This window comes from Dermacentor albipictus, chromosome 5, assembly GCF_038994185.2.
Source record: "Dermacentor albipictus isolate Rhodes 1998 colony chromosome 5, USDA_Dalb.pri_finalv2, whole genome shotgun sequence".
NCBI classification, from domain to species: domain Eukaryota; kingdom Metazoa; phylum Arthropoda; class Arachnida; order Ixodida; family Ixodidae; genus Dermacentor; species Dermacentor albipictus.
The window spans coordinates 52738025-52745204 of record NC_091825.1 but is presented as its reverse complement, the minus strand read 5'-3'; the positions used below and the strand labels follow the sequence as shown (position 1 = coordinate 52745204).

The 7180-nt window shown below is 43.9% G+C and overlaps 1 protein-coding gene across 1 annotated transcript in view; it reads left to right on the top strand.

Moving 5' to 3' along the window:
• Nucleotides 1-748: 748 nt before the first annotated feature.
• The window catches only part of LOC135899208 (uncharacterized), a 59657-nt gene continuing 53225 nt past the window's right edge, over nucleotides 749-7180 (top strand). Inside the window, exons 1-3 of the mRNA XM_065428463.1 lie at nucleotides 749-778; nucleotides 973-1010; nucleotides 2548-2575. The gene's annotated coding sequence lies outside the window, so the exon portion shown is untranslated. The remainder of the gene's footprint in view (nucleotides 779-972; nucleotides 1011-2547; nucleotides 2576-7180) is intronic.

Below are 7180 nucleotides of genomic sequence, written 5' to 3'. Positions count from 1 at the left end.
GATGTTTCTTGGTGGACCAGCTACGTCCGTTATGTCCATTTCGGCTTATGTCAGTGCGGCTAGGTTTAGAAAATTTTCTCTTTTGCAATATGCTACAAAATTGAACCAGAATTTAACACTTGTCCTTTTCATGGGACAATATGTGGTGTCCTACACGTAAATTAGAAATATCCATAACAAATTTACGATGCCGCATCCCACTAATAAATTTTTACCTATACAGGTCTGGTCTGGCACCGTACCCACTGTGTCCAACCTGCCAGGAAACCAAAAAGATTGATTACATTCTAGTAGTATGCCGTCGATTTAGAAATCAGAGGAATAAATTAAAAACTTCATTCCGAAAACTGGGTACTTTCTTAGCTACATCAAACTATCCTCTCCTTTAGCCACAAGAACATCTACGTGGCCATTTGCGACTATAACTGTGACACAAGAAGGCTGCCATGTTAATTCTTGAAGTCAATAATTGGATAAATCATTAAATCCCTGATTGTGTCTTCGAAGTTATTCTAATACCTGGCAAGAAAAATACAAAATTTGCTGTTTATATATTATTGCAAAAATATTTCTATATCTACCACGTAAATCTATCTTTTCATTAGCATGTCCGTTATACTTCATCCCGATTTAATTTTACGTTCAAGTTTTTCTCTCTCCGGTCCCCTATAACTTTTAACCTTTAACTCCTGGATTCTTGGCGAATCCCCGTAGTGGGTAAGCGCCACAATTGAGTAACAAGTAAGCAAGCAAACAAGCCCCGTGTGTCTCCTGACATGTAAGCTTTTGTTTAAATTCCACACAGGCTGATATCTGCAGAAATCAATTAAACTTGTGTTCGTGCTCTTAGCGTGCGCTGTAAATTGTGAGACTTCTTTTGATGTGATTTTAATACCACGCAGGTATACCAGTGCACATTCGGTAGCTGTGGGATGGCGCTCAAATTTACGTTTCTTTTTATGTGTTTTGCAGCAAATCAAGTCCTGCATGTGAGGCATTTAATCTGCAAGGTGCGTGGATACCACATGTGTCTGATGGTTAGAAATATTTGCTACTGCACACGATTTCGCGTGATTGCAGATATCTTTAACTTATGGACGTTTGCCGTCTCTCCAGTGTCCGGAATATTTTTTACCTTGTTATAAAAATAAGCATGCATGCGTGAAGGTAAACGGATCCAATCATTCAAGTTTTAGGTCGGCATCATGTGTAAGGAGAACTGACAAAGAATTTACAAGTCGAAACAACTTGCGAGATCAGTTTCTTTAGACACCTACACATCTACGAATACCAATTATGGGTGCGGCTTGAAACATATTTAAATTCAATTTTGAAGTATGTGCAAGCAGTCAACCGCAATGTGCAGCAGCCCGCGACATTGACATCAACGAAGGTCGTCCTAAATCTGAGGCGTAAACACTAACGACGTTACGTCCCGACTATTTTGCTGGAATTTAGCCTACGACGCACCACCAGACCAAGCTTGCGTTTTGCTCGCTACGGGACCGGGTCTCGCGTCACTACGGTGCTCCGCCGTTACGCATGCTGCCTGCCAGTCTTCCTCAGCTTTGACACGCGGCGAAACGCTGTCGTACTCGCGCGTTTATCATTTAAGAGCGTAGATAAAAAGTAGTTTTACGCTTACCTCTGCTTTGTCCTTGCTGACAAATTGAAGGAAGATTGGATGTTATTGTCCAGGTGGTTCAGTACACCACTTGACGCTCTTACTTGGCTGGCTATTGAGAAAAATAATTAGAACTTGCCTTCGCCTATGAGGGCGCAAGTTGTCCCCAAGGTGGCGCTAGCATGGACTTGTGTCACAGCCTATCGGTAGTTGCTGAAAGCAAAGAAGCCGTTCCGGCAAGGTTGCCACATGAGAATACCAGTTGGTATGAAGATACCTGCGACTGAAAGTAATCGGCCGCGTTTAGCATGGCGGTGACTCCCGCCTGCAGAAAATTGTCGCCGCTGGGCGACGAAATAAGGCAGTCCACACGGACGTTGAAGCCATAGCATAGAGCGCGTGTGCATAGATGGAGAAACATAACTGTTAACAAGGAATCTCGCTCACCGGCGTGCGCGTCACAGTTTTGTCTGTTCACGTGACCAGCTCTGCTTACGAAACCGCCGATAAATTTAAGCCCCTCTTGTTCCTATCCATATTGTTGCGCTCAGAATTTGAAAACTCTGCTCCAAATAAGGGACCAAATAAGTCACTCTCACCCGCTGAAGCAAACCAGGTGTCGTGGCGCGCTTACTTGGCCATTAGCTACTGCTCAAGCCAGATCAAAAATTTTTGTTTCAGTACTCCATTAAGGCAATAGAGATGGGGATTTGCACAAAAAAAGAACCCTGAAACATGAGAAGGTATGTCAGTGCACAAATCAGCGGAACAAAAAAAGAAAGAAATGTGAGAGGAAAGGACGTTAGGCGTGTTTTTGCGCAGGCGCGCTTCTTAGGCCTTGATTTGTTCATGGATAATTATAGTTATAACAAAATTAACGGCGAAATGTGCCTTTACTGTTTAATATTCTACCTTTTGTGCAGCTTCTTCAAAGCAGGCACTATCTGGTGTGTAAGTAGTACAAAGGGAAATCCACGCTGATTCTTCTAATGCCACCATCATACTTGTGAAATGGAACACCGGACTGTAGGCAGTCGATCTGACAAAGATATCATGTTTGACGTCTTGAATAGATGGCAGTAGAAGTTCACGGATTTTTGTAGCACTCTTCTTGGATGTATATGTCAGAGCGCTCTATATTTCCACAATGAATTCTCATCTAAAATAAATTTCTATCCACCGCGCGTTTTCGCGATCTTATGTAGGTTGTCTGTGGCTTTCTTGCGGGTCGCTGAAGGCTGGAGCGGCTGGTCTTATTTACGGTTCTACAGCTAATGTTAGCCAAGCTGTTTCGCGAAAAAAAATATTAACAAAAAACACGGCGCCAGATACGATCTCAAGACCTGCAGTGTTTGGTCTTCGCACCTCTGACGACCGAACGCAGTAGGTCTTATAACTGTGTTTTGCACCGCCTTTTTTGAAGCTTTGTTTGTTTGTTTCGTTGAACAGCTTGGCTAACGTTAGCAGGGACACACAATAGTTTTCCTTGTCCCTCAATATACTTGACCGAAAGTGTCATACGACTGCAATGCACGACGTCCGACCAGCTTTCTCAGCAGCAGAGTAGTGCTCAATTTGCTCAGTTTACTCAGTTTACTCGAATTGAATTGAAGTGAGACGACTAAATACAGTGGGTCACAAAATGTACGAGACATGACGTTCGTGAAAGAGCGTTGTGTAGGTAAAAAAAACTACTTTGGTTTAAAAATTCCAATGAAATGCTATTCGCCCTGACTTTGCAGGAGTTCAGCATTAGTGTCAATGAACTTTTGTGGCTGGCTGTACGGCGCAGATAACAAATTATGGCTTCTCTGCCGTCAAAACAAAGCAATACTAAAGAGAGGAGCTACTACGCCCCCCGCACAGCTTATAATATAAAGATCTGACAGAGATCTCCGTGTACTCCATTATTGCGCGTTGCGAAACTGATAGAATTAAGGCCGTCATTTGGGCAATATTGCGTGCAAGAATCTGTCGTTTTCAATTGTTTCCTTGTCAGATCATCCTTTTGTGTGTTGGCTGGCCTTCCCTGGTTGCTTCTCGCCTTTACTTCTTGATCATTGAGAGATAACTTGCAGTTCTTAATTTCACAACAGGTGATACATGCAAAAATTCGTAAGCAATATTCCACGCACAAATCAACTCGTCCTAACCAAGGTGGCCAGCCTCTCCATAGTAACACTGTTGAAGCTGACAAGTGCGTTTCTGAACCCACTTGCAGATATTTGATATCATCTACTGCCACAAAATCAGTGCGCATACAAAGAGGTGAAAGAACCGTAGTGGGGCAATGTTTCTATTAACACATATACAGAGGATCATGGCCTATAGATATATAGAGGCAGAACCAGATGCGATGAACAGGAAAGTTTACATAACAGGGCAGCTATCATGTTACACAGAACAGACCGGCCACATCCATCGTCACAATTGTTCTTTTTGACATAATATGATTCCATGGACAGTTAGCTGAAGTCTGGTTTATTTATTTATTTATTTATTTATTTACTTACTTACTTATTGAAGTACTGCTAACCCGACGTTCGGGTAAAAGCAAGTTGGCACAGATCATGTATCAAAGCAAGAATAAACTACATGAAAGCAAAATCCTCTGATTCAAACATTGCTATAAACTTGTGTTCAGCATTAATACGTAAGGACGTTTGTTCGCCAAGGTATCAACCATCGCAGAAGACCCTAGAATTCACCTAATTAGTTTTTCTCGACCACATGGCGTGCAGGGCCACTGTTAAAGAACACGTTCTGAAGCTAAATCTGTCCTAAGAACCTGTGCCAGAGAGTGAAAGGCAGCGATGGACATATTAGCGACTCTGGCAAGCCAATGACAAAGAGCACTTAAAGCGGCGCTGAAGCACTTTTCATCGAAACAGACAAAGTCATTTCAAATGAAAACAGGCTATTTCAGAGATACTTCGCCGCAAAAAGTGCTTCACTGTATTCAGCAGAAGCGGAGTCGCTGGCCATCAGACACGGCATCCGCTGTGCTGCCGTTCCTTCTTCAATGCCTTGCACCGAGAAGGCTACGGCGCAATGGGACGTGCCCACAACAGCTCCGCCTTCTACATGGCACTGTGGCGCACATTTCAAATTTCATTTTGGTTGTTAACGTAGACGGTATGACTTGCGCTCTTGGTGCCTACGACGCGCTGAACATCAGCCAAGCGCGGTTGTCCTCAGCGAGCCGCAGTGCGTTTAGCCAGTGGACTCGTGGTGGCACCCCGCGGCGGCCGCGGCATCTACGTCATGTAGCCGACCGCAGCTTGATGTCAGCTATCGGCCAATTGCAATTGTCTAAGGGAATGACGAAATAGTGCGTCCAGGGAAAAATTAGTGGGTTTAGAAGAGAGGGAGGACAGGGCCTGTTAAAAAGAGCGTTTGAGAGAAAGGTGACTGCGATCCGCTTGCGAGCTCCACGCCCCGCGTACGACAGCGAAACTAAGCTGAGATGTTCACAGCAGCGTATGCCGCCCGCGGAGTATGTTATTTCACTAACACAAGGGGGTGGTTCAGGACACCTGTAAGAACAAAAAAAAAACTCCAAATTTAGCTTCTGATTGCTTTTGTCATTCAATTAGGTTACGTTGAAGAAAGCACTACTACCAAAATGTTGTTTCTATATTTGAATGGCACTAAACTAAGGAAGTCACGTTGCCCGGCAGCATCACCAGAGAAAAACTGGACGTAGTCGGAAGTTATACCGCTAATACCCGTGCCACAAGGGCACAGAAAATGGCATTATCTTCTAATGCCTTACTATTTAATGTCATTTTTTGCGGGGTGCTACATGAGCAAATCAAATGTCATTCGCCTTAATGCCATTCGTTATTTAATGCGTTCGCCAGAACTCATTCAACTGAAAAACGCGTACTGTCGACGCCGTAGCTTCGCAAGCCAAGCGTCGAGAGTACGCGTTTCTCAGTGCAAGTAACGTATTTGAAACGTATTGAAACGTTAAACCTGTAAAAAAAGATTTATACGTAGCTTTAAAGTACAATCGGCACTTTTACGAGAAGAAACCAATTGATTTATTGTAAACGATCTTTGAGAACACAAGGATTGTTGCAGCTAGCGAAGCTGCACGAAAGGTTGGCAACCTGGGAAGCAGACGAAAGTTACGTGAGGATGGGTTGTATTTGTTGCACGGTAGTCTTTCGTCGTGTGCAGACCGTTCACGTGCAGTCCTGTGCAGTCTTTGTGTGTACGGAGTCCACGTGATAAGATAAAATGCAAATGGTTATTTGTATTTTCTACATCGTACTTGCTCGCTTCTTGTTATATTTGCTTTTTTAGTACATTGAATCCTCATGCAAGCCGAACGCGCTTAGGAGCAAGAGCCCCTGTCAGGCCATATGGCCTTTAGCTCTTGTTTCCTCTTTCTGTAATGAAGAAAGAAATAAACTTCAAACGTCTCGTTTTCCGCGCCGCTTGGACTGACGAGGAGACATATGTACAAATAAGGCTGTGGGAGGAGAACCTGGGCGGTGTTCGCGGCCAATAAAGACATGGGAAAATATCTGAAGCCATTACAGCCGCGTAAGCGAGCTGCGGAATTACGAAGACGCGAGCGCAAGTCCATTGTAAAATGGAAAACCTGCGGAACAAATGCAGGTATGTGTCTTTTTCTTCCGCGCTTATGTAGCAATGGGAGTTGCATAGTGCACGTGGCACAGGTGTGTGTTCGTCTATGCGAGGAGAGTGTCTGCTGTATATGTAGCCTGTTCAGGGGATGCTCGTTGAAATGTGGTACATTCAGGGAAACACAGTAAACATTTTGGAAAGCCCGCACACGCCTACACGGCGGATATGAAATACTACCAAAAATGTTCGTAGAGCAGCCATGAATTCGGACTTTGTGTCTGGTGGCTTTAAGTGCTGTTCTGAAGCAACGAAATGAAAACAGTGCTCGTCTATTATGTAGGCAATGGCAGTGCAGTTATGTTCCCCTCAGCGCACTGTTTTGGTAATGCGCATGTAATACAAGCGGTCTAGTCACGAAACTTTTGGCCATCGTGTGCGTCCGCTATTTTCAATAAATAGTTCGAAAGCGTGAGCGCCCATATAATGCCGTATGACAGCCAAAATTCTACAATGTCAGTGTGCACATGCACGTTTTATGGCGTCTGTCATTTTTTATCAATGTCGTTTTGATTTTTTTTCCGTACTAGATTGCACACGAAGAACCGAACAACAGGTTCCGGAGCCGTTCCATGGAAGTTTTGCTGTAAGATGCATAAATTCTTGGGATCATTGCCTCCTTAAGATGCCAGTCTGGCTGCTGAAAGCAGCTGTGGACAGTTCACAGTCTCCGAAGTAAGCATGCATGGACCTTTCAACACCCTAGGTTGAATTGTATTAAACTGTTCAAAGTGTCACCTAGGTTCTTACGACCATAAAATATACATTCAGTATCTCTGACTGGATCTCTTCATGTAAGCAATGCTTTTGCAACCTTTTACAGATTGTCGGAAGCGTGGACACAGCGGAGCCATGCGAGGAACGTGAGTTATGGACATACAACGCTCCATTAGACAGCCT